This window comes from Erpetoichthys calabaricus, chromosome 18, assembly GCF_900747795.2.
Source record: "Erpetoichthys calabaricus chromosome 18, fErpCal1.3, whole genome shotgun sequence".
NCBI lineage: Eukaryota > Metazoa > Chordata > Cladistia > Polypteriformes > Polypteridae > Erpetoichthys > Erpetoichthys calabaricus.
The window spans coordinates 36,627,453-36,654,750 of record NC_041411.2 but is presented as its reverse complement, the minus strand read 5'-3'; the positions used below and the strand labels follow the sequence as shown (position 1 = coordinate 36,654,750).

At 37.7% G+C, this 27,298-nt stretch overlaps 1 protein-coding gene across 4 annotated transcripts in view; it reads left to right on the top strand.

Annotated features, from left to right (window-relative positions):
- Positions 1-4,914: 4,914 nt before the first annotated feature.
- sfmbt1 (Scm like with four mbt domains 1) overlaps positions 4,915-27,298 on the top strand; it is a 107,967-nt gene continuing 85,583 nt past the window's right edge. For 3 of the 4 annotated variants that reach the window (XM_028824695.2, XM_028824694.2, XM_028824692.2), the window contains exon 1: positions 4,916-5,076. The gene's annotated coding sequence lies outside the window, so the exon portion shown is untranslated. Of the gene's footprint in view, positions 5,077-27,298 lie in introns of all 4 variants that reach the window. The other variant, XM_051921296.1, reaches the window with a different exon arrangement.

The following is a 27,298-nucleotide window of genomic DNA, read 5'->3' as shown; positions in this document are numbered from 1 at the left end:
AAATCCTGCCAATAACACATTCCTGTAGTCTAGCTGAGAACAATAAATGCAAGTGCTAGTTTTTCTGTATCTTTTAAGGATGGTGATGGTCAAAAAAAAAAAAACTAACTGCATTTCTTAACTGGAAAATGTATATTTTTAAGAACATTATTATGTGCCCTAAATCAGAAACCTACCACACCCAAAGTGCTGGTGGAAGCGGCAGTGCTGCTAGGCTCTTCATTCAAAGAAAGGGATGTTGGGTTGTTTTTTTCAGCAGCCTATTACACCCAAGTCAGTAAAAGCTCTCTTTTACTGTTTTACTTGTTAGACAACAGCTCCAGGATTCTCTTTTGTTTTCACATACTTCTGTGTATCATCTTCATAAACTGTAGATGATATTCCAAACCAAAGAAACAAATCCAAAGATAGCATACTGTATAAATGCCAATCAAACAAGGTCCAAGAAAGGAATCCCATGAAGGACTTTCAGCTACTGCAGCACACTTTAGATTTACTGGTATCAGGTTGGAAAATGGATGGATGGATGAGGGACCAAATGCACCTTCCTCTTACTCATCTCCAGGCCACTGCAGTACAACACCTGAAAACCTGGGAATTCTCTCCATTCTGCTAAACAGAATATTGTAACAGTAAAATACTTCTTAATCCAGCATCAGTTATTCTCAATTGATGGTCTGTAAGTCTTACCAAAGCAATCTCAGAACTGGGCTACAAAACCAGACAGAAAAGATCATTTGAGGTCAAATAATCATAGCTTTGACTAAATCCCACACACTCTGTCATTATAAAAATATTTTATTCTATTCCATTCCATTCTATTCTATGTTCTCCCCATGTCTGCATTGGTTTCCTCCACATCCCTAAATATGTGAAGGTTAGCGTAACGGGTGATTTCAAATGTGTGCCTCAGGATCAGTGATGGTCTGGTACCCTGCTCTGGGCTATTTCTTGACGTGCTCGGTAGGCGCTGACAAGCTAAGACCTTGAACTGGATTACACACGTTTGAAAATAGTCTACTCTATACCATACTATTATTCCCTCAAATTGAGATTTTATTATTTATAATTATTATATCATAGTATTTGCTGCTTTAATACATTTAACACTACAGGATATAAGGACTCATAGTAAGCTTTTCTTTCTCCATGCATTTATCAGATTATTATAATTTTTACACTCCAAAGTTTTCACTATGTTTGAGTTATAAAGATCAGATGGTGGGTGCATTAGGTTTCTGCTCTTAGCCAACAAAATTCCATTATCCATCCATCCATTTTCCAACCCGCTGAATCCGAACACGGGGTCACGGGGGTCTGCTGGAGCCAATCCCAGCCAACACAGGGCACAAGGCAGGAACCAATCCCGGGCAGGGTGCCAACCCACCACAGGACACACACAAACACACCCACACACCAAGCACACACTTGGGCCAATTTAGAATCGCCAATCCACCTAACCTACATGTCTTTGGACTGTGGGAGGAAACCGGAGCGCCCGGAGGAAACCCACGTAGACACGGGGAGATCATGCAAACTCCACGCAGGGAGGACCCAGGAAGATTGACCTGTAATATTTTATTACAGTAAAATCGATTGGAGATTCTGAAAATGTACTCGGTCTATTCTAATAATTTTATTATCTTCTACTGCTTAAACCCTTATTGTGTGTTTTGCTGATAGATAGATAGATAGATAGATAGATAGATAGATAGATAGATAGATAGATAGATAGATAGATAGATAGATAGATAGATAGATTTGTTGCAGATACCAAGCAAAATGCAAGTTTGAACTGAAATGATCATATGAATGAATTAATAAATCACATTACCAATGTGTTAACACTGCACTGTTTTACTTGACTAGAAAGCATTATTCTTGATTTCTCCTAAGCACCACACTGGGCCATCACTCCTATTATTGCTGCATTTATACACGATAGTGGCAAAAGTTACACCATCGTCATTAATGAAGTCAATGATGTCATCTGAGGTGGTCGTAAAGAATGGGAGTGGTCGGTTAATCCTGGCCAGAACTACAAAGAAGTGAGGTCTCATAAGGTGGTGCAACATTTGCCAGACCCAGATAGGCTAAGCTGTATGAAAATGCGGGTATGCTTGTAATCGATAGTAAAATTGCCAAGCTGATATAATTTGCGATATTTTTCCTCTTTCCCGAGTTTACCAGAGAAGAATACAAATCCAGAACATCGATTTCACATTGTAATTAAATGGTGAAATATCTACAGCTTTACAAGTCTCGACCGTGCAAAATCATCATTGAAATCGTGGGCCATTCTGCAACCCAGTCCTAATAAATGTGCAGATATCTTAGAATACTCATCACAGTTCCCAGCCATATCTGATAATAAATCAATAGGTCCTATTGGAAATAAATTCATTCATTCATTAAAAACTAATCTGTCAAAATGGTGTGCGTGAACTGTAGCACACGGTGCTTTAAAGCCAGCAGTAAAAGGCGCCTTTAATTCGCTGCGTTCTGCTTTAGGCATTCTTCTTAAAGAGTGAAACATTTTAAAGTGGACTGACTTTTAAGTGTTACGATCCGAATGCTGTACCAAAATACTCATTTTTCTGTATTTTTGAATTTGCGACAAATGAGTTTCTTCCTTTACAGTTGTCCAGTTGTCATGCTTTAGTATATGCTGGATTTAGACACATTGAACGCATAAAAATAAAAGTGTTGCAATGAAAAAAAGAATGGCCGCACCGTTGCAATATATGAGAAAATACCCGGTAAGTGCGGTAGATGCAGCCAGTGAGCCGATCGACAATAGCGTGTACGTACGGCAGCAGCAGCGGCAGCAGTCTGTGTTAGTTGGTAAGAACTAAGCCGACAGATACTGATCTTGCAGTGCAGGATTCGGTAACTGGAAAGATGAACAGCGCGTTTATACCGGAACAGATTCTACCCTAAGAAAGCCAGAAATTATAAAAGAGTGTTATAGTGAACATATTTCACGTATTCGTCTTTGTGTATGCATTTGTGAGATGTCTGAAACACATTACACCAGAATTTAAAATTGACAGCGTTTGCTTTTGTTTCTATAACTTTGATTCTCGTGCTGCTTCTGGCTCTGTCGATGTCTTATTTTCCCCACACCATTATTTGCCGCTCTGCTAGCTTTACCGTACTATCGGCAATTACTTTTTTTATGTAAATCAGTACGACTTATAACCCAGTTATTGTGTCTTTTAATGTTTTCGGCGGACGTTGTCACACGGCTCAGTATGAAAGGCACCACATTCAGCTCAGGTCACTACCGTTTCCTGCGTAAACTCTTTTCCATATGTTCGCCCATCAATCTACTTTCTGAACCCGTTCTTTCGAAGGCACATGAATGGTACTTTTCGCAGTTTGGGGTACTTAACGTATTATTTTTTTAATATACGTATTATATATTTTGTTTTGATTTCTATGTTTTTTCATACGCAGTTCGCAAAGCACATACACACGTGTGTGTCTTTAGTTCCTTTAGTTTTACGATTTGTTTGGCATCTATAAAAATACATATATATATATTAACGCTTTTTTTTTTCAAATCTTTTGTCCGTTGCCACCTTTCCACAGAATGTCTATTTGGTAAAAGCGCAACAGCGGATGAAGATATTACCAGCCTTAGAAGTAAAACAAATCAAAGTGAAACGGAACATTGTAGCACAGATAGAAATACAATATAAAACCTTTATTGAGCTGTATTTTTTACTATGTAAGAAGAATGGAAATAATTTTATTATGAAAATAGCAAGTCTATTTTTGAGAAAGTGAACAGTTGTTTAAACGTTATTTCCACCCAGACACATGTTGTACCACAAGTATGTTGCACATGTGCCAGGGAACAGAAACTAGTTCTTAGTGCCAATGAACGATCTAGTTGGATGTCTATTTGGGAAACCAATCAAGTGTGGATTTTGTATTGGGCCTTTTGCATTCAGTTCAGAGTTAATGAACTACATAACATTGTCTTAACAGAGACGCAATGTTATAATTCAGTACGTTGAAAACAATGAAGTGGATTAAATATTACCATTAGTGGAAGTAACAAGAAAAAAAAAATCAACAGAATGGAACAACTGTCGAGGGGCGGTAAAATACAATTCTCAGATTTTCAAATTAATGTATTAATTTCAAAATAAAATGTGTCGACTTTAATGGACTATTTGGAGTATTTACTGTTAACAAAATGTTTTTAATTGTACGCATCTATTGTCACAACATGGACTGGCGTCCCGCCTGGAATTGGCTCCTGGCTTGCGCCTGATGATCGATTCCAGGATACTCCTTAAACAAAAAAACAAGAGTTCGGCTTATTGTATCTTTATTTAATTAATTAATTTCATTGATGATGTGATATCATTTGTTAAAATGCAAGACTTACTACACAAACAGCCAGTTCGTTTTGTGTTGCGGTTTCTTGCCTTGCGTAGGTTGGTGCTGCTGGTGATAATAATTAAATTCCAGCGCAGGTTTACTGGAACCTACTGGAAAATCCACAGAATGCGGTTCATACCAAGAGAAACCCAGCGAAAGCGTCGCTAACCGGCTCACTTTCCTATCTGCAGTTTCCACTTTATTTAATACCAGATTGGAATGGAATCCAATGTAAAAGCGATTTGAAAAGTCGAATTTACTTGAATATTAAAATCCACGACAATACGCATTTTGTCACAAAGCGTGTATTTAAATATATTCAGTTAAATCATGGCGCGTTTCTTCCATTTGGCAAGTAGTTGTAATGAAAGCCGTTACACCGCAGATACTTTCAGTTTTTTTTTTATTATTATTTTATTTATTTTGCTTGTCCCCTAAATGAATAAAGTAAATTTCCCCCGCCGCTATTTGGATCGCTCCGTCTCTCGTGAAAGTGAATGTGAGCCGAAGTCGCGGCGCATGCGCATACACAGGCCGTGCCATATTGGAAGGGAGCGGAGGAGAGGGAGGACGGCTTTGAAAAAGCTGCTTCAAAAAAAAAAAAAAAAAAAAAAAAAAACTCGGAGCAGGTGAGCACGGCAACTGGGACCCCATCATCCCAAGCGGGGATCCTTATTCGCGGTACTCAACTATACTTTTCTTTTTTTGTATATTTTTCTGTCCAGTGCTGAAAGCTTCTTTTAATATTTTTAGAAAGGGAGGTGGGGGTAGAGCGGTAGGGTCTGTGCGACTGGCGCGTCCGCAACTTAGGTTTGTAACGAGATTGCTTGGGGGCTGGGGATAATTTTCTTTTCACTGTTCGTTTCCCGTTTTACTCTGGTACTTGTCAGCGTGTATGCCTAATAGGACATCAGTGATTTGGATCGAGATATTACCACCAAAAAGTACGTAGTAGCGTACTGATCTGTGTTACAGTGTGGACTCGGTGTTGAGCGGAGTGCGTTATCTGTTTCAACTTAAAAATGCCTCTCGAGCAGAGCCGCGCGATCTGTATTAGCAAAAGAACAGTGCCGTTCCCCACCGTTTGTTTTTATTTTATTTGACCGATGCTTCCAAGTGAGAGCGAAAGCTCACTAGTTTAGCGTAGCGCTTTCCTCTGCGTCAGTGTGCTGCCGGAACAGCGCGTTTTCCACCGACTTGTGATGACAGTTTGTGCTTGGGGTGCAAGTGTATGTGTGTCAGCGAACTTGAGCTTGTTGTTAGCGTACGTTTTACTCTTTAAGGACTAACCGTGAGAATGGGGAACGCATCTTGCTTTTCGTGGAATTTTACACTTTATAAAACTCTTCATTCATGGTTCAGAAAATCCGGTAGTGTCAGCGATTGTCGTTATTCAGGGAGGCAATGAAGGCAGCGAGCGCGCGCCTCTCTTCGCCTTCGTGTTGTGAGAAGAGCGCGTGCAAAGTTTGTTGTAACGTGGAAACGGTGTTTCGCAATGAAGCGGGCTTAGAGGCAGCCACAAGAACTGCGATTTCACAACATGTGTCGCGCCAAGTCAGGGGCATCCCTGTTGCGGCGGATCCCTGCGAACAGCATTGTGCTCTGTCCTCGAAAAGCCACACAGTGACAAGAACTACCTAGACACCGAATTCTTTGTTAGGAATTTTTTTGGTGCATACTTCTCTATAGGGGGTATCCGAACTGTTCAATAATTCAAATCCATTTTTTCTGTATGATCGTTTACGTTTGGCAGTTTTTTTTTAATAAACCTCTATTGCAAAGCAAATACTACAGTTAGTAGATTGTTAAAGAGATTGCATGAACAGAAGAAATTACAAATGACGACAAAAGAGGGCAAATGAACTTGAACAAAAATGATTTTGTTCAAAAGTAAAAGAAAAAAAAAAGCCTGTAACCAGATTATAAAAAAATGTATCAGTTCCGAATTAACGTACCATAAATAATTTTATTGAAAGTTGCACCAAAATACACTATTGTCGTCATTACGAAATAATGAACTGAAATGCTAATGAATGACTTAACAAACAACTTTGACTGATACATGGAGTCACTTCCACTTTTTGATGTTAATAAGTTTTTAAAATATTTTATTAAAGGAAACAATGTGATCCATTATATTTCTAAAATGAGTTAAGAACAAGAAAGGTATTAAAACATTAGGTATTTCTAAAAGATTTACTTTGCTAAATGAATACACTTTATGAATACCGTCACAACATCCTGCAGTGTCATTTCTGATGTTCATAGTAATTTGTATATGCATTATAGCATAACAGAAGACTGACATTTGCTTAATCCAATTCAGGATTGCTGGGGAGTGGAGCACATTACAGAACCCCTTACCCCGACACAGGCATAAGTTGTGTGTCTTTGGGATGTGGGAGGAAACTGGAGCACCTGGAGAACGATCCATGCATATATGACAAGAATAGGCAAAAGACAACAAGCAGGCCCGGGATTAGAACCCAAGATGCTGCTTTCACTTGGCAACTGTGTATGCCACATTGTGTGTCACCACTCTATATAATGCCTATTGTATATTTTATACTTAATTAAATTGTTGTGTGTTACCATAAAATAAAAAAAAACAAAAAAATTAGAGCAGAGTCATTGTTTATATTTCTAAATAGAGAGGGATTTATGTTAGAATCCCTACCGTTAAACTGAACAGACAAACTGCTCAATTGAAATACTGAATGAAACAGTAAGTCAACAGACTCTTTTTCCTGACCCGTTGAATCTTGGCATCTGACGTGCAGTTGAATCAACTGGCAAATGAACCAATGAGCTGAAATATTGCTTCTGGCAATAATTACAAAGACCACATGGTAGGCCTGAGTATGTCAGAAATAATTGTAAGTAAACACCCCTTTTTGCTGGGTGGGTGTGATGGCTGTTGAGTTGGCTACATTTGGTGTTTGGAGATTTCTATTTTATTTTTTATAAAGTAAATTAATGAAAATTGAGTTATAGAACCAGCGTTTTCATTAAAAAGAGGCAAATGTTTTGAGTAGTTTTAGCGATGTAGAGTGCTTATTATTATTCTAAACATTTGAGGGACACAAATGTACATCTCTGTGATGACTTTTTTTTTTTCCATCCCCATATTCTGTGGTGGGGTGGGGATACTTGGTCACGTCAAACATTTCATGCAAAGTGATAACATTTGAGAAGTTTTGAGATGAAATCAGCATTGCTGTTTGAAAATTACAAATGTTTTTCCTCAGCCTGAAACCTAAAGTATTACGTGTACATGTTTAAGACATGAGTGGCCATGTGGGGCAGTGGTAGACCAAAGTTACTAATGTAGGAATCAGTTCTGTCTAAACATCCTACAGTATCATTAGCTTTGTCTTCACACAATAATAATAATAATAAAAGATGACTGGCAGTATTTTCTGCAAGTTACGGAGGCTTCCTGAGCAGAGTACCACAATCTACATTGGCAAAAGAATTATTTTCCAAAATATCTAGTGTTTTTTTATGTCAAAAGACTTTAGTCTATACAGTTACAGCCTCTGCAATGATTATTTTCTCAATTTTTTCATGTATATTTTTCAGAAAAAAAAACTTCAGGTTTGTAATGGAAGAATGTGGTTGATTTGAGCAGTTTTGGCAAGATGTGTGTTTGGGTGTCCGTGGTAGTAATTTCTGAACAATGTAACTCAAGAGTGAATGGTCTGGTTCTTATCAAATTTTGTAGACAACTTACACTTGACTCAAATCTTACAAGCTGATTAGTCATTTGGGTGGCTTTGAGTTGTTAAAGTCCAGAGTTTTTAAAGGTGATTCCAGCAACAGCCAAACCACTCCTCAGAAGTTCACAAAATATGGCAAATGTATCTATGGCTTACAAAGGAAGACTTTTGCAAATTTTGAGTTCTTTCCAAAGTTTAAGCTTTGAGTTTTTAAAGTTTGAAAAGTTCAAATGAAGTTGTCACAACAGGGTAACTCTAATTTGAAAAGAAACATTGGTTACATTTTATGACTGTAATAAATGACTAAGTAGATACTTAGGTCTGTCACAATGATGAAATTGATTGTCATATAAATAATTGTGATTAAGAATTTAATTGTTCTTAGCATTTTTGCCACAATAAGTTAACTAGTCCAAATCTGGGGACATTATCATAATACACATACCCCTGAATGAAGAGGTTATTTATTGAAACCAATCTTCAGAACATACATATATACATACTGTGGAACAGAAGTCCACACTGGAAATGATTGTGGGCTTGACTCCGTCACGCACACCCACCAGCCCGTGGCAAACTTGTCTCATTCTTTTCTGCTGTGTGAAAATCCTTCGAGCTCCCGACTCATGCCTTCTAGGCTGCTCCACTGCATGCAGTACTATGGCACCTGCATACATCTCCTGTCGTCCACCCGGGGTTCTCCTCACATTAACCTGCTGCACCTGGAAAAGTCGCATGGTCAGACCAACAAGCAGAATTTCAAAACATTTCAGAGTTTTGAAAATCTGGAACTTCACACAGAAATTTTCAGCAACACCGCAACAACAAATGCTAGCAATTCTACTGCTGGGTGTGCTGAAAGATTCGCAAGCACTTCATCAGAATATGTTGGACTGGCCATGGTCATGGATATGTTTGATATGGGCAAACCACCAACTTGATAGGCTGAACTTCCATTATAGCTAGTAAAACGAGTAGCTTTGTGGCTCATTAGCTCATTGTACAGTATATTGAAAGACATAGTGCTGGGAGGTATACAGTTTCATACCGGAAACCATTTATTATTTTTGTTATGATATGAATTTTCCGTATACTGCAATACCGGTTTAAATAGCCTAAACGATGTTCGGAACGTGGCGCAGCGGGAAACTGTTTAAGGGGGGACCTTTTTCACTGCTACACCGCTAAACACGCATGCAACGGAGTACATGTGTTAGTGGAGGTATTGCGCGGTGAAAATGGACAGAGAACATTCTGAAGCTGAAGCTGTAGCAGACAGTAAAGTTGAACATAATGACACAGAAGAACTTTTGCCGAAAAAAGGAACCGTGTCTGTTGTCTGGAGATACTTTGGCTTTAAAAGGTCGGATGTGGACCAAACAACTATTTACTGCAAATGCTGTCGAGCTAAAGTTGTCACCAGAGGCGGCATCACGAGCAATTTGCTGCACCACCTTCGCCACAAACAAGCTTTGGAGTACCATGAATGTACGGATCTAAGATTCGTCACTAAGACGTCACTTGTAGACACGTTTGTTAGAGGTACTAGATATGACAAAAAAAGCAAGCGGTGGATCGAGATAAACAACGCCATTACAATCCATATAGCTAACGTATCGGTGGACAGAGATTGTTAACATTAACAGAAAGTGTAGTTGGTTTACAAAAAATATTTACCATTTATTCCTTTTCTAAGACATATTCAGTGCAATACATCTTTTGACAAGCACCTCTGGATATTTTACCAAGTCTAAATGCCTCTTTGGATGGTTGAAAATATGTTGTCAAAATTTTAGTTCTAAGTTTTTTGCAAAATTTGTTCAATAAAAAAGGTTCTATATTTTGACTGCAACTGTCATGCAGTGTGATTCCTTCTCTTCATTAATGCCACCCCCTTGAAAACGATCACTTTATGGGGCCATGCAAACCTGTACTAATACTTGTGTGCACATTAAAATGTTTTTTTGTACAATGTACAATTCTCATGACAGTGGAATAAGGTGATTCTTAGCCAGTCTACTGCAGTAATTGAAGTTGAAAATGTGGTTAACATCCACTCATGCGTGGGAAAAAAATACCGTTGATAACAGTGAAACAGGTATAATTTTGGTCATACCGCCCAGCACTAGAAAGACATAGTTTATTGATGCTTAAACTTTGGGAACTGTGGTTTGAAAGATGCTTTCCTCTTCTGTTCTTGCCCACGTGATATTCACCTGTTCACTCTCTCTTTCACGCTTGTATTGGAAGAAGCAGGTGCAAAGGGGAATATAAAGTGACTTTTGACATTCAAACAATTACGTTACAGGATTGCAGTTCAATTAAAAAAAGTTAGTGCAAAAATTTAAGAAAGTTACACTTTGCATTTGGAATTTGACACTTTAACCTTGAGTTGGTACATGATAAAAAAGTATCAATTTCTACTACTACTTCTCTTATTTTTAATACCTTGAACGAAGCAAACCATAAGTAAAGGAATTAATATACAATGCATATGATTACTGGTGAATTAATTTATTAATTAACTGTTCAAATTCAGGGTAAAAAATGCAAGTCCTAATATTTCATATTCTTAGCTGCATAAAAATGTTTTCAAAAAGAATTGTCTTTATGTAGGACTAAAATTTGCAAAGTAAACTGCAGTAGTATTGCATCTTGCTTTTATTTTACATAATTCATATGGCATGTTGGTTGTAAATGTGGAGAGCGTCATGTCCTGGCCGCATCAGATTGTTTTGAGAGGATATTATTGTGATTGTCAGTTAGTCAGTCAGCTTCCAACCCGCTATATCCTAACACAGGGTCACGGGGGTCTGCTGGAGCCAATCCCAGCCAACACAGGGTGCAAGGCAGGAACAAACCCCGGGCAGGGTGCCAGCCTACCGCAGTATTGTTGTGATTGACTGCTGCTAATTAGTACTGATCAGTCAATGGTTTTGTTTGTTATATTTTTGCTGCTACAGTATATAGGAAACTTCTAAACAGATGCATTGAGAGTCACAGTCAACAAACTCTGAGCAAAGTGGTGAACTTAGCTGGACAGATGTATGACAGCATTTGTTGTAAGACCAAAACAAGAATAGCTCAAAATCAGAAGCTAACTGATGACGTTGTCATTTATAGGAAGTAGCAGAACATTCAAAAAGTCACTTAAATAAAAAAAAAAAAACCTGATTTAAAATGTTGCTTTTAAAAGTTAGCGAGCAACCTTTACAGTATTGTTGTGGAATCATGTAGCTCGGATTAAGGTAAAAATAAGGTACAACGGGCAATGACTGTTTACTTTGTGATGTTACTGTTTAGAAAAGTTTACTCTTAAAATGTTATTGCATTAATATTATAGTTAAGAATAATAATTTAAATGTAGTACGTATTGGGTATGTCATTGGTGTTATTTGATAAAGTGTTTGGAATAGAATAACAACTTAAGTAACCAACTACCTGGTCACCCATTGCCAGTCCCAACAGAAAAAGCAAAGTAGCCTTTGAACATTTGATTGGCTAGAAGGGCCAGAGCCGTAATCTGCAATTTTAGCCCCCAGGAACTGAATTTGTTTAATTCAACTACAACAAAAAGAGATACTTTTGGCTGACTGGTGGATACAACAGGTATTTTATGAAAACTCTTTCACAATGACTAGTTTGCATTATATCCCTCACAACCTACAATGAGATAATTGCAGCTGAAAACTAAATGGAATCTTGTATTTGGGCAATTAAAATATTCACATACCTGGCAACCATTCTGATTTTTGCAGAGTCATTCCGATTGCAGAACAATGCCTCTGGCTTTGATACTACTGTTGAAAGATTCAGTTTTTGTTGTTTAGGGAATATGAAAATATATAATCTGGTAGCATTTTGGCATCATCTGAGTTTATTTTGTTTCACATGTACATTGTGTTACAAGTCATGCTTTTAAATTTGAAAGATATTTATCTACTGTACATCATCAAATCTTATTACTAGAAAGGAATTTTGTTGTATTTGTTTTCAGCAGTTCCATTTGTGATATCACACTTTGCCATTTCATTTCCTTTGTGTACATTTCCAGTTGGAGGCTTAGGAGGAAATGTGTGGTTACTGTTAATTTACTGCTTGATTTTTGTAGAAAGCCGTGAAAAGATTGTTTTGTTAATATAAGCAGCAAATTAAAGACATTAGGTTAATTGCATTGCTAAAAGTGCAACCCAGCTGTAAAATGCTATTTCTGGCTGCGCTGATCATATCCTTTCTGTTTAAATTTTGAATAACGACATGAGGCGAGAGGCCAGGGTTACATTACTGCTTAGTGGAAAACATTCCCTGACTTTCACATGTGAAATCTCTGAATTGGCTTTTATTTGCTATTTGTCCTGTACATATTTTAGTTGGTGGTGCTGTTTTTTTGTATTACGTTTTTAATAATAATTATACCATTTTGGAAATAATATAGCAAATTTGATCATTGCTCAAAAGTTCAAAGGTGTCCCTTCCACTTTACTAGGTGTAGTATGAGATGTTGAGACTTGAGATAGTCTACAGTCTGAATCGCAGTGTAGACTAACTCTTCTATGCTTCGTTGTCATATTTTCATATTTTTAAGTTATACGTTGCTATCTGTTGCTACTCTGTACTGAGAAATAAATAATGTTAATCAAATGCAAGGATAACTTAAAATTGCTTGCTAGTAATTACATCACATATTCAAATGAAAATTTTTTTAATCTTGATGTTAGATTAAATCCTTAATCTTTGTTTTAAAAACAGAAAGAATGTCTGATGCCACTTCACCTATGAAGTCTTATTTAAGTTTATTACTAATTATATGTGTTCTTTTTTCACATAACTTTCATGTTGACCACTACACGACTATTTATCAGCATTATCTTTTTTTGAATTCCAAATGCATAACGTTAAAAAGTGATTCCTACTACTTCATTTCAGGACCAGTCATAGACTCGGTGCCTGTGTATCAGTTATGGTTGTATATTCAACTGGAGTCAACAGGAGTGAGAAGGTGAAAGAAGGAGAGAGAACCTTTGCCATCTGAGTTATTGAATCATACTTGCTTTTATTGTAATTTAAATTGCTGTTTGCCGAATTTGTATGTTTATGTCCTAAAATAAAGTGACTTTCTGTCCAGAAGAAGTTGTTGACTTTGGTTCAAGGTATTTGTGGCTTGAGAACACATTGTCGAACATTTGAATACTTTTAAAGGCATATGTGAGTTGCAAGATAATAAAGAACTTTGGGCATCGCTTGTGTGGTAGCTTTAGAAATGCTGTTTGTGTCACTGTAAACCATAAACACTTGTCAATTAGGAGAGCAATTTGAATCTTGTGTCCTTTTTTGCTACGGTGTGAGATGCTGTTTTTGATCAAACATGAGGCCAGACTTGATTTATATGAGGCAACCTGTCATTAATGTTTTATTCTCACACACAGTCTCTCACAGTCCTTCACCTCTGGACTATAGATGAGCTGAACACAAGCGTTTAGAAATACAATTCATAAATGGTAATTCTACAAGTTGAATGTTAAAACCTTCCAAACTCTATGTATGCACATTTTGGGGTTCCTGCCAAGATTTTGTAATGGAAAGGGATATGGGATTTGTAAGATGGAGAGCTTGCATTATCTGAAAACACAAGCAGCTTAGCAGCATGCATTTATGAACAGTACTTGGCGGAGAGTGGAAAGACAACCTGTTTATAAGGACACAACATGCATGTGCAGGCTGTGTTTGTTAAGGCAAATATGCATGTTGTTTTTGGTGACTGAGCTCATTTTTAACACTTGTAGTGAAAATGAACACAATTAAAGGTGAACTCCTTTTTAAATCAAGCGTCAAGCGAACTTTATTGTCAACTCAGCCAGATAAATGTATACAGATAGAAGAAATTGCGAAGCTCAGGGTCCACAGTGTAACAACATGAAGTGCAAATAATAAATTAAAAATAGAATTAGAATGAAAATCAAAATTTAAAATTAAAACACAGACAAGACAAAGAAGTAGCAGCAATATTGATGTCTTAGCAGCTTGCCTGTAGCCTTTGTCCACCTGAAGTCTATAATTGCAATATACTGGTTTAGGATTTGATCCTGTCTTTGAGGTGAGATGAAAAGGTAGGACCCACAAGAAGTTATGTATTTTCAAATGTTTGTCCCTGTAAAGGAAATTAACAGACTTTCAAACTATTGTTTTCAACAAGCCGACGCCTGCCGGTGTAAGAATAGGAACGGAAGACAGTGAGAAAGGAATTCAGAAATCAAGAAGAAATACTTCTTGAAAGACGCAGTGTGCATGTAGAATTTACGGCCAAGCAGGATTACATGTGAAAGTGATAAATAAATCCGGCTTTCCGAATTTACGTACGGTGGCCATGGCATCCTGATATTTTTGTTGCATGTATCTTGGACTTCCTGGAAATGTGGATGGTAATATAATCATTTTGCCTACACGTACGTTGTTATTTTCAGCGTTTGCTTGCAGTGCGTCTAACAGTTCCACGCGCAGATCTTGTTGATGTAATCTGAGATAGTTGAGACGCGCGCCCTCTGTTTTAACATACGCATCTACAACGTACTGTTGGAATAGTTTGCTGCTGGAGTGTAAAATACTAAATGTATTCCTCATTGCTAATCTGTACGCGTAAAATTGGCATTGAGTAAGCCTTATTCGCTTGGCTGTTCTTTTATCGGGAACATGTTGTAAATCTTTGTGCCAGCCAATGTCTCCGTAAGGGAGTAAAAGTGGGTAAACCATAGGATCGCAATTCATATTGAGCGTGGAAATCTGTTTACAGGAGTTGCCAATAGGATAGATGCAAATGTCCCTTTCGGCAGGCGTATCGCCATCTTCTCAGACGAAAATCGCTGCAACATCGGTGTGACATGTCGGGGCATTATATCGTCGTAAATCCTGCCTAGGGTTTTCCTTGAAAACCATTCGTACAGATGCTGTTGGATTGGACTGAGCGATTTCATGCATGTGTTTGTATGATTTAGCGAAGGGGTTGATGGTTCTGAGCATGGAATCTAGCTGGAGAAGTACATTTTCGCTGCATGCAGAGTTTGCTTTATTTTGTAAGCGTATTTCAGTAGCTTGCGCTGTGTCAAAAACATACAACTGTCCATATCCTGGAGAGGTAGAAGTGTTAGTGTATAGTGGAGAGATTTGGTGATAAATTTGCCCGTGTATTTTAAAATAGTATGGTCCGTGGCCAGGAGGTTGAGTTATCTGGGAACCCATGGAAGCAAACACTAGAGAAGAGTTGTATTCTTGAATGTGTTCACGATAAATTATAGCTTCTGATGTTTGCTGTGTAAGAAGCTGTTGTAAAGACACAGGTGGCTCCCGCAAAGTTGGTAAAGCTACTTTACTGTTGTGGCAGCACCTTGAGTACTTGTTGGATGTATTACGCTCAGCAGGCCAGTATAGTGCATGACATGGAAGAGGACGAATAGGAATCGAGAAATGCCGTGTCGGCTGCGTGTGGGCGGGACCGGTTTTGAAGTGGAAGCAGGACGAACCAGAAGAGAAATATATATAAGAGATAAAGCACACAAGGGCTCACTTGCAATAAGCATGTTATATTAACAGTGATTTAAGGATATACGAGTACACAGAAACCTTTATGCAGAAGCCTGATTTACAGCAAGAAAAGCCAAGGAAATTTAAGGTGTAGTGGTAGGATACTGTATTGCATACAGGGAAACTTGAATGCAAACAGAGGAGAGGCACATTTAAGCAGGACTTGAAAGAAAATAGTAATTTATCAAGCATTAGGAGGCTTACAAATGGACTGTAGTGACAATGATATACCTTAGCGACATCAGACAGAGCTAGACATGTAGGGTCAATGGTAGAAGGCAGCAGTAGGTTAAAAAATGAATTTGACATAATAAGAAGAGTAAGACAGGCCAACCTAAAATTACAAGCCTCTTTCCTTGCTTGCTGGGTTATACTCTCAAGTACAGAAGTGTTGCATACAAGCACTCGGCATACAGAGTGGTACGTGCAAAGTGCATAGTGAAGTTGACACACTTTTGTACAGCTCAGAAACCACTACTCATCTATGCCTTGTAAGAAGATGGACACAATCACGCACATGTGAGATTCATAAACATTGTGATTGATAATAAAGGGCAGACTCTTTCTATTCACAAGCCTTTCAGTTACAATAAAACACTGTGTTACAAAGGAGACTGTGAATCTAGCAATACAAAACAATAATTCCATCTGTTAAACTTCATTAGAAAGAATAAGAAAATAAAATCAAGGTATTTGGTTTGACAAAATTCTGCACATTAATCATTTTTTGGAGCAAAGACCATTATGTTTGAAAAGTTGTAATAAATTGCCATTCAGATGGCATTGCTACATAAGCAGATTATTTAATATAAATGATAGTCAAAACGTGACACTATTCAAAACAAGTGCTTTTGAATTAATAGTTAATAGGCCATGCTTGCTGATACAGAAGGAGAGTTTGGGCTTTAATAAAGTGATCAGACTGACAAAGGCCAGTGTTTGTGCTGGTCTTTCAAGATGGGTTTGCCAGCCATTGGGTGGCAGTGTACACACCCTCCCCCATTTTCCTTTCCTTTTGCTTCACCGTCACAGCTTTGGTTGAACGATGTGTGCTTGGATGGGCTTTGATGGCCATTGTCACAGCCTGTTTCCACTTTTAATCAAATTGTTTCCCCTGTTCATTTCTGGAGTATTCAGTCTCAAGGGGCTCTTTTCATTGAGGGGGGAGGGGGGCTTTCTGTTCACTGGGTTTTTTTTTTTTTTTTTGTGTGTGGTACTACAATGAAGACTCTGGCATGGCTGTTCATCTGGTAAGAGGGGAGGTTTACGTATCCAGACATTGACATCCAACATTGGGACAGCCTCTGGTAATTGTGACTGCTCTAATCCTCTTGGCCTCCTAGCTTTCATAGGCATTCAAATAAGCTTAAATCCCAAAAGCGTCACCACCCTCTTTAAAACTGTACTCCACTTACTTCTCATCACCAGTGGCTTTGAAACATTTTTCTGTAGAGCAGATTGGGGCACTGGTTGAGCTGGATGTTTTCACATTGTGAGTCACACTAATGTCAGGATCCTCATTTCTTTGCATTTAATTCAAGTGGTATTTTTTCTGTTTACTTTTTGTGAGCTGGTAAAATAGCGCAAACAAATTTTAAAAGAATGGCTAAATAGTAATGGCATATTATGTGCTGTACCTTAGGCATCAGAATCGTGTGGTTTGGGAGGAAAAATGCTTACAGTATATTTGTGCATCCATGCAAACTAAAATGTAAGCATTTCTTTAGCCAATTATTTTAGGTATAGTACAGGTCATATTTGAAGTTTGTTCTAGTTATTCATCAGGTTTTCTTCATATGAACTTGGTGCTTAATTATTTCCTTCTTGTTTACTTGAAATTGTGGTTCAGTTATTGCATCAGTGTCTGAAATTTATCAGGCTTGTTGCACTGTTACAACTTACAGGATTTCCATCCTTTTCGGTTTTGCACATTGTTTGTCTTGGTTATGTAACATAGTCGCCCTCTTTTATCACTGCGACTTGCTCTAACTAAATATTAGTGTATTTATGCTTCTTATGTTTCATGTTCTTGATCGCATTGTATGTTTTGTTGTGTTTCTATCATTTAAGTAACTTTTAAAAACCTGAATTTGTAATGTTTCTGAGTGAATTGCCTTAAAAACATGCCTCTCTGCAGCATACAGTTTTGTTTGTATATGTGTTTTTACCATCAGTTTTGATCACATGTTCACAGCAATTATGATCTGGAGTGTGAAATAATTTGTGTGCAGTTTCTTTATAGTTATCTGTTTAAAAGACTGTTTCAGTAAGCTTCTTCAACCATAACTGTTTCCCTCATCCAAGCTGTTCCTGTGTGTGTGTGTGTGTGTGTATGTATATATGTGTATGTAGCCAAGCAGACTGCAGGCTTACAGTTTATCCATTCCTACCAAATAAAAAAGGTCTAAATTCATTAAAGTAGCTTTTCTTGCTGTTTGTCTAATTGTACTGGACAACTCCCCTGATTCCTTTTTCTTGGTTTATTACTCAGCTATCTTTCATGTGAAGACTGTAATTCTTGTCTTCCCTCTCTGGTAGTCTGCCTTTCTGCTTTCTGTTTACAGGAGACACACATGCTAGCTCAACTTGTGTAATACCTTGTGTAAAGGAGCACTACTACTACATTACCATAAAGCAGATGCTGGAAAAATAGTTTACTGATCAATCATTTGTAGTGAAAATCAGCCGATTTAGCTTGGCAAATGATCAGTCGGAGCATCACTACTTTGAATTGCTGATAACAATATTAACTACAGTACACTACAAAAGACTTGTTTTTTGGTGGCGGGTTGCTGAACACACAAGCAAGTGTTGAATGTTATTGAAAAGCTCAGAATGTTTTATTTTTACATAAAATTTGAATCAGCTTTATATATGAAGCCAATCTAAAATAAACGTTCTGCAAAGTACACGAGGACATTGACATGAATAGAGGTCTCCCATGGCACGTAGACCAGTGCCACATGTATCTGAAATTGCCACATTTACCACATTCATATGAAAATTGAAACATCTTGAAACCTCTAGAATAAATAAAGCCAAGAATAAACATGGCTCTGTAAAGCAATCCATTGCCAGGGTATAGGCAATATACTGTATAATTGAGATTTCTCAGCGGTGACATGGTACATAGACAAATATGATGTGTTGTCATTTTGTTGAATTTAGCAGATTCCATACTTTTTTCATGAGACTCAAAGTGTCAATACAGAAACCAAAAACAAAATAAAATATGTGCATATGTAAACACTACCTCTGAGCTGGCACAGATGCCTTTTGGTCAGAAAAGTTTAATATTGAATGGAGGACACAAGATCAAATTCAGTCTGATAATAAACTAAGCTAGAATAGTCTAAGGTGATTTTTGTGTTTCCTCTGGAATGCAAAAAGACCTTCTTCTAAGTACTTGGTTATATCTTTTTGTAATTACTAATTTCCTGTGTTTGTTCAATCTATTTTACGTTGTATTAAAAAAAGTCTTTTACCAAGTTCCATAGATGCTAATGTTATATTTGTACTTGTAGTACTTTAAATGTATTTTGAGAAGCTGCATGGTTGTATCAAAAAATTCCAGTGTAGCCTTCATAATGTATTTTTATTTTTTTTATCGTCTTAAGACTATGATGATTTAATTATTTTGGTTGATTAGTATTAGTTACAAAAATAGTATTGCTTTTATTTTTTTGCAAGTAGCCTTCTTTTTTTTATTTAGTTTTTTTGATTTTATTAAAATCAAATAGCATTCCATACAAGCAAGTCAAGTTTAACAAAACTAGGTTAGGAACAAATCAACCCCCACCCATGAGAAAGAGAGCTAGGCCAGCAGAGTAAAACTTTAATAATAGTAAAAATATGTAACTGAATAAATGAATAAAAATAATTAGAATAAAAAAGAGGGGAGGGAATCCGCTTCTTCAATGTAAATGCTTATTCTAAAATGTTATTTATTTGATCTTGCCAAGTTTTGAAAACGTTTTGTACAGATCCTCTAAGTGAGAATTTTATTTTTTCCAATTTCAAATAATATATAACATCAGGTATCCACTGACTTAAAAGAGGTGGGTTAGGTTTCTTCCAGTTGAGCTAAATAAGTCTACGTGCCAATAATGTAGTAAAGGCAATCACAGTCTGTTGTCCTTCTCCACTTTAAGCCCATCTTGGAGTCCACCAAACACAACTGTTAGTGGATTAGGAGGGATTGTGACCCCAAGGCTGTCTGAAAGGCATTTAAAGATTTTGGTCCAGAATGATGTTAATTTGTTGCAGGCCCAAAACATGTGACCCAGTGAAGCTTGAGCTCGATTGCAATGTTCACAGGTTGGATCTTGCCCTGGAATCATTTTGGACAATTTTAAATGAGACAGATGTGCTCAATATAAAATTTTAAGTTGAATAATTGTATGCTTTGCGCATATGGAGCTCCCATGTAGCCTTCTAAAGACATTCTTGTCATCTTACATTCTTTGGCTTAATCTTGAAAAGTTTACTTGCAAATGTTGGCGTGTGTTGTAATAGAAGAATGTTTAGTCCTGCTGTCTCACTTATCCGGGATCGATTCCTTGCCTTTTATATATGCTTTCTCAGTGTTTCATTGCCTTTTCTGTATGTTGGCTTCCTGTTCATCCTAAACGTGTGTTATTTTAATTGTTAACTCTAATACTGATTTGTGTTAAAGGCTGTTAATAGAAATACAAGTGAATTGCAATATTTCTATTGTATTAATATTTCTTTCTTATTTTTGGTTGGATAGCTTTTATCATTTTCAATTAAATGGACATCCTTCTAAGAGCAGATTTTTTCCTTTCCAAAGTGTTGAGTACTTTGCAGAGTAGCAGTGAAGTTTGGCTCCAACTTCTCTTTCAAATAGTGGATCTTGTGAGTTGGAGCTCCCTGATCTCTTATGGTGTATAATGGGACAGATCACACTTAAAGACTAATTTGGGATGCTTTTTACACACAAATCAACATAATCAGAAGGAACGTAGATAAATATACACAACACTAATCAATGTTCATAGTGGGACATTGGGAGATGAAAGAAAGACATGCAAGTGGTATTACTCATGATTGGTTAAACACACTGCACAGAGCAGTGTAGTCTTACTGTTTAACTCTCTTTGTTTAAACCTTGTTGTTATGTGCTGAGGTTGGAACACTTATTCTGAGGGGAGCATGTATTCCCTGAAAAATTGTTCTTTTACTCATAATTGCATCTGTCTGTGGCTGCTTCGAACAACTTTTTTAGTACTTGACTAATTATTTCAGTACTACTTTGAACAATCGGATTTTAACACACAATAAATTAGTTTGAAATGTATATGCAAGTGTTTCATTTAAAGCATGAAAAATGAAAATATTTCATATTTTGCAAATACTTTATTTGAAAAACAAAGCACATAAGTGTGTTTGTGTGTACGTATGTGATATACTGTATATTTATATGCATAAACTCTATACGTGTCTATACAATATCCTGTTTTGCGAAATATAAAGGTTTTTATAAGAGATATAGAAATGGGTCCTTGTTCACATTTAAAAGGTTCAAAAGTAATACATAATGATTGCTAAAGAAAAATACCCAGTCATTTTTAATGCAATACAAATGTAAATGACCCTTCACTTGTTGGCAGTCATTCTATAATAAGTTTTATTAATAAGATAAATGAGATGATGTGGGTTTGGGACGCTTCAGGTATTAAAGTAACATTTAAATATTGGCCATGGTTTAGAGTCATTTTAGTGTTGCAGTTCTGGGGCAGATGAGGTTCTTCAAACGATGACCTGAACAGGGCCCTGTTTTACAACTTGTTTCTCATTTTACAGCTAAAAATACTAAATTACTGTGTTGAGTCGGCCTCAGCCTCTGGCAAATATGTTTTGTTGTCATGTGCACACTCATCGTTGTCCTGCTCCTCCCTTGCCCTACGACTTCAGCTTTGCGCATTTGAACAAACTGTTGCCTTAGAAAATGTCAAAGTAAAATGCTTCTGTACTGTTGATGGCTTGAGTTATACGTGGTCCTCGACAATTTGTTCAAATTTCTATACGTGAGTATAACATAATTATCCAATTAATCAGTAATCAAAACTGTTGCCAACTATTTATTTATTTTAAGTGTTATTAATATTGTTGGTTAGTTGTTGTCGCATTTACAGTATGTTACCATCCACATCCTTTTGCTTGCACCCAATCAACCATGCCTGTACACTTGAACACTTAACAGTGAAATTGTACTTTTAATGCTTATTAATTTCTTAAGGACAAAGAGCTTTTGAAGAACAACAAATTAGAAGAATTGAGTCTTGTTAACCTTAGTGATAGTGGGAGAAAACTGATAACCTTCTTGTTGCTAAGGGAAGCTTGCTTTGGAAAACCATCCATTCGCTGATTAGTCTGTATGTGGTGACCAAAATGTCTGTAGATATCCTTAAATTAAAGTCTGCAATGTGCACTTTACTCACATCTGAATTGTCTGATTTGTAGTTTTAAACTGTGAAGCAGAGGGGTAAATAAAAGAACAAAAAAAAGTGTCTTTGTCCCAGACATTATGGAGGGCACTGTATATGTAAAGAGGATACTAACCCTCTTGGTCCAAAGCTAATGTTTGTTAACCAAAAAAACTCCTGAAGCTTGCTAATCAATGATTTTGTGGGATGTGTGTACAGTAAACTTGGTTAGTTAATAAATCGACAGATGGTAACACTTGCACTAGTAAGACATTTTACCATCATATATTCCTTAAACAGATCATTTTGACAAGAAAAAACAATTTGTTGAAACCAAAAGAGTGTTAGTATGTGTCTAGAACAATCCCACTTTTGTGAAATGTGAACGTTTTATAATCTTGTAATGATTGTGGAACTACTATCATGTTGTTGTCTAATCTGCATTTATTAATTGGTCCATAATTGTACATAAAATGATCAATCCTGGGTTGGATTAAACACTTTTGACAGTCTGCGGTGGGTTGGCACCCTGCCCGGGATTGGTTCCTGCCTTGTGCCCTGTGTTGGCTGGGATTGGCTCCAGCAGACCCCCCGTAACCCTGTGTTTGGATTCAACGGGTTGGGAAATGGATGGATGGACTTTTGACAGTGTTGTGCTGCTCTAATATATAGCACCCTAAAGTAATATTTCTTTTTAAGTATGACAGCAAAACTGAGTGCTGTTTATACAAAGTAAAGTGTAGCAAATAATATGTTAAAAATTATAGGAGGCAGCATTATTGTCAGCCTGCGCCTTCATTTGATTCCTGTTTAATGTGCATGCACGTTTTCTTAGCAATTAACATCTTCAAAAAAGCAAGATCCAACAATCTTCCAACACCACAAAGTGTGAAAGTCTAATAATATTCCAGTCTCAAGTACAATTTTGGAAGCAGTGGGTACTAGGCGGTCTCCTAATTGCTGTTCCATTTATGTTATACTACTAGTTTGATGACAGGGCTAGAATCCTTTCAAACCTATTGAAGATTTAACTGGTAGAGTTTTTTTATTATTGAAAAAAATATAGAAGTGTAATCAAAGACCACACGAAAGGTTATTACACAGGATAGCAGAATCGATCATCAGCATTATAAGGGCAGAACAAAATCTGAAATGAACACAAAGCTAAGATCTAAATGTGGATATATTACCCTAAAATATTTTCATTTAAGCAAATTTTTCTTTGATGCCTTTCCTTTAAAGTTTCATGTTTAAATTTTGGAAGTTCTTTAGTGTGCAGTTGTTTTTGATAATGCCAGTATAATGACAGCATATGCTGCACAGTATGTCTATTACATGCCTACCAATGTAAGAAGTCCATAGCTGCTTGTCAATCATGCACAAAATGATGACACAGTGATATCACTAAAGAAACATTAAAATCTGTTAGCAACAAGATATATGTAAATGTTAATAATACACAAAATCTAGTGGAATTGAAATGAGCACATCAAAAATGTGCTATTTACAGTTACTTACTCCCAAATCCCTTATTTCTTTCAGTGCATTAATCCATGAAAGGCATGACCCATTTCTGGATGGGTCTGCAGGCCAATAAAGCCCAGACATCCACACTGGATTCATACTCTTGCTGTTGGCATCATTTAACTTATGAAGGTGTTTGAAATGAAAGTAATCATATAATATAGTCAATGTAGCAGTGAGTATAGAAGGAATACACTATTTCAGCTGTTTAGTGTCAAGTAATTTGCTCAAAACAAAGTAGGACTCGGCCATGAAGTGATGCTGTTCTCACACGTTAGGTGCTGTATACAAAAGAGTTAGATTATTACCATTTTAAATATGATTTTAAATTGAATTTGGTTATGTAGACGCCCTCTGTTCCTCTTTAGGTTACGGAGGTAACCTATAAAACTCGATCTCAAGTTGATTAACCGACAGGGGGCATATAAGAGAGAATACGCCATGTGGAGTGAGGTCATCCGTGAAATCCCTCAGGGGTCTGTCCTCGGACGGCTACTTTTCTGATTTATAATAATGACATTGATTTTGGTGTAGTTAGTAAACTTGTGATATTCACAGATGACACTAAATTTGGAGGAATGCCAGACATCGAGGAGACTGCAAAAACAACTCCTTAGAACATGAAAAGCTTCAGAAGTGGATGAACACAAATGGAATGTCAGTTATATATACAAGATGGGGGCAGTCCCTTACAGAAAGCAATTTCTGAAAAGGATTTTGGGGTTTATGTTGACACAGTGTTTTCATTGTCTAAGCAGTGTGAATAGGCCATTAAAGGCAAATACGGTGTTAGGTTGTATTGTAAAAATTGTTGAAAACTAGAGGGCTCTGCCCCTGCTCACTTCACTCGCCCACCCCCGGGTTTGGTTTACTGGATATACAATTTAAAGAGATTGTTTTTTTTCATGGGAATTGTTACATATGCATTATTTTCACTTTTACTTTAAAACTTTTGTAAAAACAATACTTGTCCTTTATTTTCATCCCCGGGCGTGGTTAAATCTCTTTCTCACAGGATGTATAAAGCTGCTCGCGTTTTGAAGGGAGTGTGGCTGAACGCACGCTAAGGAGTTGCCGTCGGATCATCCGCTGTCTTTCTGCTGCTGGCGAGCTGCATGTTCTGCTCGTCTCGCTGGCCGATCGTTTCAAAGCCTGTATAGCAGCTGTCCTTTTGCCACTTCGTGTCTCTGCCGCTCGTGTTGTGAAGGGGGAGGGGGGGTTAGGGTGGCTGAACACACGCTAAGGAGGAGCAGTCGGATCATCTGCTGGCTTTCTGCTGCTGGCAAGCTGCATGTTTTTCTTGTCACTTGTCGTTGTTTTAAGAGCTGGGAGCATATGAAGCATGTCTGCCAAAAGCAATCCAACAACTGCTAGTTTAGATGTCCGTGGACTAATATGTATCCTTTATTTCCGGTCCTGGGCGTGGTTAAATCTCTTTCTCACAGGACGTATAAAGCTGCCCGCGTTGTGAAGGGGAGGCGGCTGAACGCATGCTAAGGAGATGCTGTTGGATCATCTGCTGTCTTTCTGCTGCTGTTGTGCTGCCCATCGATCATTTTAAAGCCTGTACAGCAGCTGTCCTTTTGCCAGTTCGCGTCTCTGCCACTCGCGTTGTGAAGTGGTGGTGGGGGGTTAGGGTAGCTGAACGCACGCAAGGAGAAGCGGTTGGATCATCTGCTAGGTTTCTGCTGCTGGTGAGCTGCATGTTTTGCTGGTTGTTGTTTTAAGAGCTGGGAGAAAGTTAATGTGTCTCTCGTGGGACTTCAGATTGTCTTCCGAGAAGATCACGTCTTGTCTTCCGAGTCTCCCTCCCAAAGATTTTTTTTTTTTAATAATAGAGAGATAAGCTTAAGCTACATTATATAATGCATTAATGAGACTGCATCTGGAGTATTGTCTGCTGTTCAGGTCACCATGCTACAAAAAGACATAACAGTACTTAGAGCAACTAAGTGCATTCCAAGACTGAAGGACATGTTGTACTCTGACATACTTGGAATTAAACCTATTTAGTCTCAAACAGAGGGGACCAAATCCAAGTCTTCAAAATTTTCTAAGGCGTAGATAAAGTGGAACCAGCGATCTTTTTCTGCTTAAGGGTGTAGCATATACTTGAGGACATCAGTGGAAATTAGGTGGATGTATGGATGTATGTATGTGTGTGTATGTGTAAGTGACTGAAGCCAGGAAACACTTTTATGCATAGTTGTGGTAATCTGAAAGAAACTACCGAAAAATATAGTTGAACGTTTAAGAAATATCTGGATGGCATCACGGAGACTGACCTGGAACAGGCAGAAGAGTGCGCAGAATTCCTGGGGCCCCGCTCCATTGTATCGTCTCCAGTCGAGAGTGAAAATGGGAGCGAAGGCGCAAGTGACACAGGTCGCGAGGGATCGCCGATTACTGAGGATCATTCGAGACTAGAAAGGGCTCTGCAGGACGTGCTCTCATCTACTCATCGCGAGCCTGTAACAGGAGCTGCATTTTCACTTGCGGAGCACGAAAGCAGAAGCGAACTGTCCGAACTGAAAGAGATGATCGCTACACAGATAGCTACACAGATAGCTACACAGAAAGAGATGAACACTACACTGGCCACTGCCATGGTTACGGCCATGAATGAGCTTAAGAAAGATAACACAAATGATCTTAAGAAGGTGGCCACTGAGCTCAAGAAGGATAACAAAGATAAGGAAACGCGTCTATTTGAACGTTTCGACGTGAACTTTAAAGGCATGTTGGAGAAATTAGTGGAACACATTGAAGAAACTAACTCCAAACTGAAAAGGCTTGATGATCATATTAATGACGTTTCAGACCAGCTGGAAGACGTTAAGCAGGGACTCACGGCTCGAGTGGAGACAGCGGAACAAATGGCATCTAACGCCGATGAAAAAGCCACAGCTGCGAACTCGGAATACAAAAAACTTGGAGACAGACTTGCAGCCCTGGAGGATGGGTGCAGAAGAAATAATATAAGAATTGAGGGTATACCTGAGAAACGAGAAAGCTCAAGCCCAGTGAAATTTGCAGTAGAATTACTGTCTAAAATAATTGGAGATGACTTTAAACTCGACAATGAGATAGCCACGGCTTATCGCACAAAGATACCAAGCGCCTTTAAATCTAGGTCTTTTATTGTCCGCTTCGAACGACTAAGATGTAAGCTTGATGTGATGGCACTTCTCAGACACAAGCAAGAGATTATATTCGAAAATAATCTTATTCGTATTTTTCCCGACTTCTCACCATCAACAGCTGCAAAACGCAGATCCTACAACGACATTAAAAGGATGCTACGGGAAGCCGATATCAAATACAGCCTCTTGTATCCTGCCAAACTGAAAGTGGAAGTTCAAGACGGACATTATATTTTCTTCAGCAAAGAAGAAGCTGAAAAAGAATTAAAGAAGCTGTTTCCGACACTTTTTTTGAAAGTTAATTAAAATTAAAGAGCCGTATTCTATCAAGGCACGGGAAAGACCGATGATCTGATCGCTGGATCCATGTTTAAAGAGACTGGTATTATAATTATACATCTCTTATTCTCTTTTTTTAAAATTTTTTTTATATCTGGACTTTATATGTTATATGTTTATGTTTTAATCAGAGTTATAGAGCTATAGACGTGAGTGT